General features: G+C 38.8%; 1 non-coding gene across 1 annotated transcript; it reads right to left on the minus strand.

Moving 5' to 3' along the window:
• Positions 1-7818: 7818 nt before the first annotated feature.
• Positions 7819-7925, minus strand: LOC118916073 (U6 spliceosomal RNA). The gene has a single exon (XR_005026280.1). It is a non-coding gene; the product is annotated as a U6 spliceosomal RNA (small nuclear RNA).
• Between the last annotated feature and the right edge of the window lie 4043 nt (positions 7926-11968).

An 11968-nucleotide genomic window follows, 5' to 3' on the forward strand; every position in this document is an offset into this window, starting at 1 on the left:
TTATCTGTTTCAAAATTTCACATAAATGGAATTACACAGCATGTACTCTTTGGTAAGACTGCGTTCACTGAGCACACTGTATTACTGATTCATCCATGTTATTGCGTTGTCAGCAATTCATTTCTTTTTATTGCTGAGTAGCATTCCATTGGATAAATAAATATACCAGTTTGTTAATTTTAAGAGGATTTTTTTTATATGCACTTTGTCAGGTGCATGTGTTACAAGTATCTTCTCCCATTCTGGGTTTCTTTTCATTCTTTTAATGGTGTCTTTTGAAGAAAAAAGCTCTTTATTTTAATTCTCCAATTTATCAGTTTTATGGTGTTTTCTGGATTTAAGAAGTCTCTGCCTCTGCCAGGTTATTAAGATTCCTCCTCTGTTTTCCTCTAAAAGCTTTACTGTTTTAGTTTACCCATTTAGACATGCAATTCATTTGGATTGATTGTTGTAAATGGTGGGATATAGAGGTGGGTCCAGATACCTTTTTGTTCCATGAGGATATCCAATTAACCCAGCATGTTAATTCAAATGATTAATTTCCCCCTTTTGCAGCAGTCATAAGGCAGATGGCCATATATGTGCAGCTATTTCCCAACCCTACTGTTTAACAGATTGGTTTTGTGTATCTTTGCACCAATACCACATAGTTTTTATTACTATAGCTTTATAATATCCTTGATAGTGTAACAATGAACAGATTTTTAATTTAATTAAGTTACAATATAAATAGCCGTATAGCTAGTGACTACCAGGACAGCACAAACATAGAACATTTCCATCCTCTCGGGAGGTTATGTTGATAGCACTGCTTTAGAAGACATCTAGAGGCCAATACCAGATACTTCATTTTATAGCTACAAGCCATCTTTAGTTTACTGCTGGGCTTTTCTTCAAAAATGTGTGTGTAAAATCTCATTTCAGAAATTCAAAATACATATTCCTGTAGATAAGTAAGACATACAGTTCTTGTGACCTTGCACTTTTAGCAGTGAAAATATTTCAGGTGTGAGAGAGCTTAATGCTTTGGTAGTTATGTCCTTTGGTAAGACACCATAAAATATGCAGCCCCAAATCACAGAAAAAGATTCCTGCTTTAGTACCATTACCCGTAGTTAATTATCTGTTCTCACCCATGGTCATACACAACAGTTCTCTTTTACAGGACTGCCCTGGGCTGCCACTAGCTGTGTCTGAGAGTTTGCCCACAGACCTGAGATCAGAAGTCTGAGTCAGTTCTGGCTCCTATGTATAAGGGATTTGTCAAACCATATTCCATCAGTGACACTGAAGTCTTATGACTACAGAATGATACCTGTGTACATATTATGTCCTTCAGGTGTTTCTTTTATATATTTATTTCTCCCCACAACTGCACTTAATAACTTTCTTTTCCAATGTCCTATGGTTCATAGTTCTGTGATGACTATTTTAATTTTTTTATTAAGGTATCATTGATAAACAACCTTATAAAGGTTTCACATTAGCAACATTGTGGTTATTACCCATATTATCAAGTCCCCCCGCACACACCCTATTGCAGTCCTGTCCATCAGCATAGTAAGATGATGTAGTCACTAGTTGTCTTCTCTGTGCTTAACTGCCTTCCCTGGGATGCCCCTACATTATGTGTACTAATTATAATGCCCCTTAATCCCCTTCTCCCTCCTTCCCCACCCACCCTCCCCACCCTCTTCCCTTTGGTAACTGCTAGTCCCTTCTTGGAGTCTGTGAGTCTGCTGCTGTTTTGTTCCTTCAGTTTTGCTTTGTTGTTATGCTCCACAAATGAGTGAGATGACTATTTTAATTTATCATCAATTTCCAGACTTGAGCTAGCACAGGGCTTTAGTCATGATCTAAGTTTCTACTGGGGCCAACAAGTATTTATTGAGCACTTTTCAAGACGCCCTGTGCTAGGCCCTACTATGTGCTAGGAGACACTATGACAAATAATTGGTAATAGTAACCATTGAGCATCTACTGCAGGCCAAGCACTTACATTTGTTATTGTTGAATGATCAAAACAACACTGCAAGGTAAATATTGTTACCTCATTTTTCAGATGATGAGACTAAGGTTTTGGGAAGTCAAATTCCTGCAGCTAATAAGTGCGAGAGCTGAGATTTAAGATATGAATCCTTACCATCACCTCTATGAGACCTATCAGACTTTAAAGGGGCTTGTTTCCTCTCTGGGAACATATTGTCTAGTAGAAGAGGCAAACACAACATAACCACAACCCATAGCAGAACAGACATTACAACAGGGTGAGGGAAAGCGTGTACACTGATCCAAGTGGCAACGAGTCCTTTCTGCATGTCTGTACGATGCACCATGAACCTGACCTGTGTGAAGCAAACCATCGGCCCTAGCAACACTGTCTTGTAAAAGTCTCCTGAAATCCCTGCTCCTCCATAAGGCCTTCTGGAATGATCTGAGAAGCAACAACCTTTCTCTACCTCTCCTCATTCCCCAGCCAGGCTTTTCTCTGACCCTGCATCTGTAGAGGAGGTGTTGCTAACGAGTGGTCAGTGCCCTCTTTAGGACAACCTCCAAGGACCACCTCAGAACCACACTCTGTTAGCACCCTCCAGAGAGAACATCTGAATTAATGTGGAGGACCTGCAAAGATGGTCCTTGAGATGCCACTGAATGGGAATGTGATGGCTGGATCTCTGGTGCTCTAATCTTGGACCATAGGATAAGGACCATCTCCTAGGTGTTAAGGTTGAATTCTGTCCACTCCCTGGCCCCCAAATTGATGCTAAGGTCTTAACCCCAGTCCCTCAGAAAGTGACATTATTTGAAATGTGATTTTATAGGGTCATTGCATATGTACATTAAAATGAGGTCATACTGCAGTAGAGGGAGCCCCTAATCCAGTATGATTGATGTCCTTATTAAAAAGGGAAATCTGGACACAGATATATATATGGGGAATCCTATATGAACATGAAGGCAGAGATGCTTGCACAAGCCAACGGCTGCCAGAGATTGCCAGAAAACCAGCAGCAGCTAGGGATGAGGCCTGAGACGGCTTCATCCATAGTCCTCAGGAGCCAACTCTTTTAACCCCTTGACCTTGGATGTCCAGGCACCAGAATTATAAGACAATACATTTCTGTTGCTTAAGACACCCAGTTTGTGGGACTTTGTTAGAACAGCCCTAGCAAAAGAATATACTAGGGAAGGCGGAGAAATGCAGAAGGAAACTGAGCCCAAGGACTGTATGTAACACAACTTCCACATCAGTCTTGATTCCTAGAAACATCTACCTTGTTTTAGGCATGATTACTGGCCCTGTTGATTACATTCAAACCAGTCCTGACACTCAAGATAAAGTCCAAATTCCTTATCATGACATAGTAAGCCCATCAAGATTTTTTGATCCCACATATTAAGACATATAGCACTACTTCCAAAAACGCTCTTAATATCCTGCCTGTGTATGCTTCTCCCTCTGCTGTATTTCTTACCTGCCTGTGTTTTGTTCTTGGCTTGGCCACCTCTGAACTTAGGTTTCACATCCTCCAGAATTCCTTCCCTGACCTCCCCAGAACTGGTTTCTGATCTCATGCTCTCAGTGCTTCCTGCTATCACAATGCTTATTATGTTGTAGACTGTGGACTATTTTTGGAGTTCAGTGCCTGGACTTTCATAAATACTCATTAAATCTTTGCTCAGTGCTGAAGGGTGTGGGGGTTTTCCTTGGCCTACCTATAGGATGATGTGTTCTGAATTTCTAAGAAACAGGTTTACATAGATTTTCTTTTTTGAAGAGCAGCCCAATAATAACCTGAAGATGTCTAATAGCTGTGAAACAAAACATCTGGCATTGGCTTCTGGATGTCTTCTAAAGCTGTCTATAGAACTTCCTGTGAAAATGGAAATGTTCCTTTGTCTATACTGTCCAATATGGTAGCCACTGGCACATGGCTATTTAAACTAATTAAATTCAAAGTTCTGTTCCTCAGTATGGAAGGTTGAATAATGGCCTCCAAATATATCCACATTCTCATTGCAAGAACCTGTGAATTTTGCTTATATGGTAAAAGTGACATTGCAGATATGATTAAACTAAAAATCTTGAGATGAAGAAATTATCCTGGATTATTTGAGTGGACTCTAAATGTAAATACAGGTGTCCTTATAGAGACAGGGATTTGACTGCAGAATATTAGAAAACAATGAACAACTGAGGCAAGATGCTATGCTCCTGGCTGCAAAGATGGAAGGGGCCCTGAGACAAGGAATGCATGGAATGCAGCTCTAGAAGGTGAAATAGGCAAAGAAACATCTTTCCCTAGAGTCCGCAGAGGAGCACAGCCTTGCAGACATCTTAATGTTGTCCCAGTGAAACTCATTTCAAACTTCTGACCACCAGAACTGTAAGACAATGAATATGTATTGTTTTAAGCCACCAAGTTTGTGGTATGGTGTTACAGTAGTCATAGGAAATTAATAGACTCAGTAGCACTAACCATAGTTCAGAACCATGCTTTTACCTCTGCTTGGTGAGGAAGCATGTGATAGATCTAGACTCCACATCTTTCAGAATTTAGGAATTCTGAATATTACTAATTTGCTACTTACATCCAATATGTATTTATGATTCAATTATTTTGCATAGGCAAACCAAGCCAAGAAAGCTCACCTATCTTCTGCTGAAGCACATAATCAGGACTAGACTAAATCAAGGCCTTTAATACTGTGATTCACTTCTCAGAGTTTTATAAAGGACCTCAATTTTGTCATGAAAATTGATACCAAAGAGATGTTTCAGTTCAATTCATTTTTCTCTTTGGAATACCAATAATATTATCAAATCAGATGCAAATTAACTTTTTTGATAAATGTCTCAGTAAGAGTAGTGGTTACAATGTCTGTTTTGTTTGGTGTGTACATGTGCAGTCCAGGCAGGAACACATCTAAGGTGCAAGGTAAGAACCTCTGATGTTTGATTCAGGAGGCTCCACACACAGCAGCCTCCACAGTCATGCACTGCAGATTTCAGCTTTATGCTTCTGCCCATCTGCACACATGAAGGTTTTATAACAGCACACAGTCGTTAGTAAGTAGAAGGGCTATCTTCTTTGAAAATGGTATGGGGAAAGAACTACCTCCAAATCAACTCTATTAAAACAATTACTAAACCACCCTATATTATATTCCCTAACATTAACATGCCTAAAACTAGTCGAAGAAGGTGGCTTATAGATCAACACTAGCAACTTTTTTGTATGAATTTTTTTATTGTAAAATATATATAACATAAATTTACCACTTTAATTATTTTAAGTGTACAATTCAGTGGTATTAAGAACATTCACAATGTTCATCAACACTATCCATTTCCAGAAATTTTTCATCAGCCCAAACTAAAACTCTGTACCCATTAAACAACAAGTTCCCATTCACCCTCCTCAGCAACTGATAACTTCTATTTGACTTTCTCTATGAGTTTGACTATTTTAGGAGCTTCAAATAAGGGGAGTCATGCAGTATTTGTCCTTTTTTGTGTCTGGCTTTTTTTTAAACTCATGTTTTCAAGTTCCCTGCATGTTACAACATGTTGTGATAATCATCTATTAGAATTTCAGTCCTTTTTAAGGCTGAATAATATTGTTGTATGTACATACCAGTTTGTTTACCCATTCACATTAATCAGTGGGCACTGGGTTGCTTCCGTCTTTTGGCACAGTTCATCAGTTGTGAATAATGCTGCGATGAACATTGGTGTACACACTGGCATATTTTACTTGCAGGCTACACAAACCTACAAATCAGAATTTGCACAGTGTGAGAAATAGGTTTAAAGTTTACCTTAAATTAGTGGTTATAAAACTTGGCCATACATTAGAATCACCTGAGGGTGTTTATAAAATTCCTAATGCCCACACTACACCCCAGACCAGTTACATCAGATTACCTGGGAGTGGGACCCAGGCATCTGCATTTTTTGTAAATCTTACCAATTATTTCTAATGTGCAGCCAAGTTTGAGATCTAGGGCCCTAAACAGTGAACTAATACTGTTTCATCTATACCTCTTTTCCTTCTCCTACAATCACTAAATTACACAAGTATTTCCCATACCTTCAAGTCCAATTTAGCTGAGTTAAATTCATTTTTATATTTGCAAGATCTTCTAGCCAAAGCACGCATGTTTGATAATTTAAGTTTGGGGGAGAAATCTCATCTCTACTTACCATTATTAAGGAAATGTTTGCTCCTATCACAAACAGGCAAGATGAATAAATTCAAATACATAGAAAAAAACTTTTATGCAATTAGATCTAATAATGAAACTCTAGACACATTTTCTTTAATTTCATGTCTGAAAATTAACTCCCACTAACACAATTATTTAATATTCTTTTAGAAGTTCCATGCTAATGTAATTATACATGAAAAGAGAAAAGCACCATTATTTGCAGGTGATGTAATTCCTATCCCTAGAAAAATCCAAAGGAATCAGTTAAAAAAAAAGTCCTGGAGGTATAAAAATAGGGTAATAACAGGGAACATAAAAGTCAATAGTATCCTTGTATAACCAGTCATAAACAGCTTGAAAATAAGAGATCCAATTTATAATAGCCACAAAAATATGAAATACTTAAAACAAGATATAGTATGTATCTATTTGTTCAGTTATAAACTCTACTGGGTAGTGCTTCAGAGAATGGCCTGCAGAAAAGGCTACTTGGTGCTAATCCTGGCTTCCACCCTTAGCAGCTGTAGGAATTTGGGAAGTTATTTAACCACTCTGTGCCTTAGTTTATCCATCTGTAAAATGTCATTAATAACCTCATAGAATTGAGGATTACACGAGTCAAAAATGTAAAGGGCTTAGAACAGTCCCTGCTACATATTAAGTACCAATGAGTGCTAGCTTTTAACTTCATTATTAGGAGTGTTTTGAAGAAGGAAATGACTAGAGAGCTATTAACATATTCTCAAATAGAGTGAGTTCACAGGCATAAAGGATGGATGGAGACAGAAAACAAACAGTGATGACGAGGTGCATAAGAAATTAGTTCTGAAACTTGAGACTAAATTTTTTTTTTTGGACACAAGGACAAATGTGCTAATTGCATCTGATGTTTCATTTGCATTTATATCTTTTTTCTTGCTATCATTAATGTACAATTACATGAACATTACTAGACTCCCCCTATTAACAAGTCCCCACCACATACCCCATTACAGTCACTGTCCATCAGCATAGTAAGGTGCTATAGAATCACTACTTGTCTTCTCTGTGCTATACTCCCTTCCCCGTGTCCCCACCCCTACATTATACGTGCTAATCGTAATGCCCGCTTTTCCCCCTTATCCCTCCCTTCCCACCCATCCTCCCCAGTCCCTTTCCCTTTGGTAACTGTTAGTCCACTCTTGGGTTCTGTGAGTCTGCTGCTGTTTTGCTCCTTGAGTGTTTTTTCTTTGTTCTTAAACTCCACATATGAGTGAAATCATTTGATACTTGTCTTTCTCTGCCTGGCTTACTTTCACTGAGAATAATACCCTCTAGCTCCATCCATGTTGTTGCAAATGGTAGGATTTGTTTTCTTATGGCTGAATAGTATTCCATTGTGTATATGTAGCACATCTTCTTTATCCATTCATCTACTGATGGACACTTAGGTTGTTTCCATTTCTTGGCTATTGTAAACAGTGCTGTGATAAACATAGGGGTGCATATGTCTTTTTCAAACTGGGCTGCTGCACTCTTAGGGTAAATTCCTAGGAGTGGAACTCCTGGGTCAAATGGTATTTCTATTTTTCGTTTTTTTTGAGGAACGTCCATAGTGCTTTTGATGAAACTATGGAACGCTTCACGAATTTGCATGTCATCTTTGCGCAGGGGCCATGCTAATCTTCTCTGTATCATTCTAATTTCAGTATATGTGCTGCCGAAGCGAGCACAAGACTAAATATTTTTATATTTGTTTTCCCTATTTAATTTATAATTACGTAAATGTGGACTAGTTACAAAATTTTTATTTTAATGTAATTCCAATATAGAGAATGCTAAATATAAACTATTTTCCAAAAATTCACATGGAAAAATAAAAGAATATGTTATAGGGGAAAAATGTTATCATCTTTTACAGCATGCAGCAATTACAAAAGCTTAAATTCTGGAGAACTATTAGGGAAGTTTTTGAAACACATCTGTGAAAGAGTCAGTTTCTCTCTGCTTTGATGAATTCAGTAGAAAAGGACTGGAATATCTGAATATTTATTACAGTTTTAAATATCTATAAAATGGAAAACAAAAGCTCAATAGAACAGGAAGTTTAAAAACCAAGTATAACACAAAGTTAACCCATCTTACCTCCATTTCCACTTCTCGCATCTTGTCCATGGAGTCTCTTATCTTGACCTCCGAAATAGCTCCACCTCTAACTGGTCACTGCTTCCACCCTTGTCTTCCTAAAAATCCATTCTCTGCATGACAGTCTGAGTAATCCTTTTTAAAGACCTTAATAAGACCAAGTCAACTTGCCCACTTAAATCCTTTTGCTTTCCATTGCTTTTCAAGAGCACTTAAATCTATTTGAAATCACCAGTCACACTTACAGGGCCCGCGTGATCACTCACCTTCTCCCACTCAGCTTCAGTCATTGCACTGCCCCACCTGTCTTTGACCAGCAGTTCTCTCCCAAGCCCCCATCTCCACAAGGCTGGACCCTTCTTCTCCTTGAGGTCTCAGCTGAAATGTTTCCTCCTCCAAGAAACCTTACCTGAGTCCCCATTTTAAAGTAATAATGAAAACTAATCTTACTGCTTTTCTGTATGTCAGGCACTTTCTGACACTTTACATGCAGAACTCATACCATCTCACAAGAACACAGTGAAATAGGTTAAGGCAACTCTATCCCAGCAAAGGTATATAAAGATACCAATATACTGCAAGTAGCTAATCAGAAACTTCATTTAATTGCTCTGCTGCCTATAAGGTTGCCTGTCCGCTACTCCCAAATCACATCAGTTTTTAGTTTTACTGCAGCACTTTCCAAAGCATGATTTCCTCTACTCCTGATAGAATGTAAACCCTAGGGCTCCCTTGTTCTCTGCTCTGTCCGGCACCTTGAACAACAGTTAGCATATACTAAGTACTTAACTGTTTGTTGAATGAATGCATGAGTAAACAAGCAAATAATTGAGAAATTTAGTCTCAATAATTGAGAATTTAACTTGATGTTAAAAACCAAACAGGATTACAAAAGGACAAAGGATAATTTAAATTCATTTGGAAGTTCCTACCTCTTAATGCTGTGCTCTTGGATGAAGCACCACTTACCCCTCATTCATTCTAAAGGGAATACTGGGTAATGTAATGTGCCACCAGGTGAGGGATGAAGTGCTTCATTAGATTGGGAGAACCTCTCCAAGGTAATATTTAAGGTCAGATAAAGGAAGCCTCTCCAAGGTTGTATTTAAACTGAGATCTAGGTGACAAGGTCTTTGGCTGTGTGATGGTGACAGGGTGGGTGCTGCTGGCAGAGGGGCAGCTAGAGCAAAGGTCCAGAGGAAACACACTTGGAGGACTAAAGCATCTACGCACGTAGGGCCTTACAGGCTGTGTGAGTTGGGGTTTTATTTTAACTGCATGGGAAGCCCCTGGAGACTTTCCACAAGGGAAATGTGTGATACTATGTTTTTTGTCTCCTTTCCTTGAAGTACAAAGAATGAACTCTCAGGGAACAAGATTAGACAGAGGAGAGTTAGGAGAGGATTGTAGTAGTCAAGGTCAGACGTGGTGGTCTGAACCAGGGTGATGGTGGTATCTGGATTATGTCGTAGCAACTTAAAAGAGCTTGTCGGTGGGCTGCTGGGTTACAGAGGGGAAAGGGAAAGCAAGGAATAGTGGAAGACCATCTTGATTTTTGACATGAGCAACTGGGTGGACAGTGTCATCACTTACTGAGAGGAGGAAACCTGAAGAAGGAGCAGGTTTGTGGAAGGAACTGAGTTATTTTGGTCATGCTTAAGTCCAACTGGAGATGGCAAATTTAAGTATGAATACACAAGTTTGGAGTCTAGTAGAGAAATCAGAGTTGGGAATAGAGATTTAGGACTCACTGGTACATAGGTACTATTTATAGTGACAGCACCTGGGTTAGACACTGGTGGAGGTTATATTTCTGATAGAGGAGTAAAGGGCCTAGAATCAGCCCCTGAAGGCTCCCAACATTGAGAGATAGGGCAAAGGAGTTGGCCAAGGAGTACCTAGGGGAGCAGGAGAAAAACCAGAAGTGTGTGTTAATCAGTGTTCTCCAGAGAAAACAATAGGTGTTCACACACACACTGCTTTGGCAGAATGGAGGCCACCAGTGTCTTTGGTAAGAATGATCTTCCTGGTGGACAGCAGCATTACTGGAGAGGGCTGGGGAAGAATGTCAAGCACAGATACTGATGAGTTCAAGTGGAAAGAGGGATGGCAGAGTGCAGGTAGGTGTAGCCTGGTGAGAACACAGACTGCTTGTCTAAGAGCTCCGACCTCTTAATGAAGCATGGGACAAGGCTGTCAGATGAGTGTGTGTTTGAAGAGGGAGGAGGACCCGATTGCTCTGAGGAGAAGAAAAGTTTTAATGGTCGTCAGGAATTGTTAGGTGCCAATTTTGGATTTGTAATTGTGAACTTCAAGTGAGATCTGGCAGTACTTTTATGGGTTAGCTTCCAGCAATGCCACGGTGCAGGTACAAACCAGGGGTAGAGGATGGTTTGGGGAGTGGGTCAACCATGCGGCCAGGTGAGTATAATGGAGAAAAAGAAGGTAAGAGAAAAGGGTAGCAATACTGAATTTCACTGTGAAGATTCTTTGAACAGCTCTGTAGAAATTCTTTATTAGGAAGACAGAAGGTATGAAAAAGGCAGAATATTTCCTTAATATACATCCCCAGTGAAATTACTCAGCCAAAGAAAGTGAAGCTTTAAATACTCTATTGAACATGGCCGAACTGCTTCATTCTTTTTAAAGAATGGTTTAATGGAAGTACAATACAGAAGAAAAACCACTGAAAAAAAAGACAATTAGTTTGATCACACACACAAATGCATAGTATTTATATATATATATACATATATATATATAATTGGTTTCAGGATTTAAAATGTTTTAATGTTACTTAAAATTTTTTTACTCTGAATTATAGATTCACAGGATACAGATTATCTAGATTCCAATGATGGATAACTTTTAAAGAGGTATATAGATGTGTGTGCATGCATGCACACACACACACACACACAAACAATAATTTAGTTCACTCCATTATACTCACCTGGCCGCATGGTTGACCCACTCCCCAAACCATCCTCTACCCCTGGTTTGTACCTGCACCGTGGCATTGCTGGAAGCTAACCCATAAAAGTACTGCTAGATCTCACTTGAAGTTCACAATTACAAATCCAAAATTGGCACCTAACAATTCCTGACGACCATTAATACTTTTCTTCTCCTCAGAGCAATCGGGTCCTCCTCCCTCTTCAAACACACACTCATCTGACAATAATATAGTTCAGAAAACCTACATGTACAATATATACATATATTTTTTTCTGAAAATGTCACTGAATTATGATTTTAAACTTTTTAAAATGCCAATTCTTACAGGTTATTTTCCTGACTAAGTATAAATTCTTTTTATAAAAGTAAATCTGGGAGCAGACATAACTTTGAAAACAGTTTTGACTAGATAGTATAAAGCTACAGACAAAATGGCAAACTGTATTCTAGTTGGTAAATTTGTTTCTCACAGGTACATTTTAGTAGTTCTGTCAGAACTTTTTGTAACTATTTTACATGTAGCATTTAGCAAATAAGACAATAATTTTTAGACAACAGGAGACAGGTTCCTCACTGTCACAGAAAGAGGTTACAAAGAAGCAGGATGGAGGTGGTGTGAGAATGAACCCTGTGGCCCAGAGTTGGAGGAATCAGTGGGAACTCATATATTCTA

This window comes from Manis pentadactyla, chromosome 5, assembly GCF_030020395.1.
Source record: "Manis pentadactyla isolate mManPen7 chromosome 5, mManPen7.hap1, whole genome shotgun sequence".
Taxonomy (NCBI): domain Eukaryota; kingdom Metazoa; phylum Chordata; class Mammalia; order Pholidota; family Manidae; genus Manis; species Manis pentadactyla.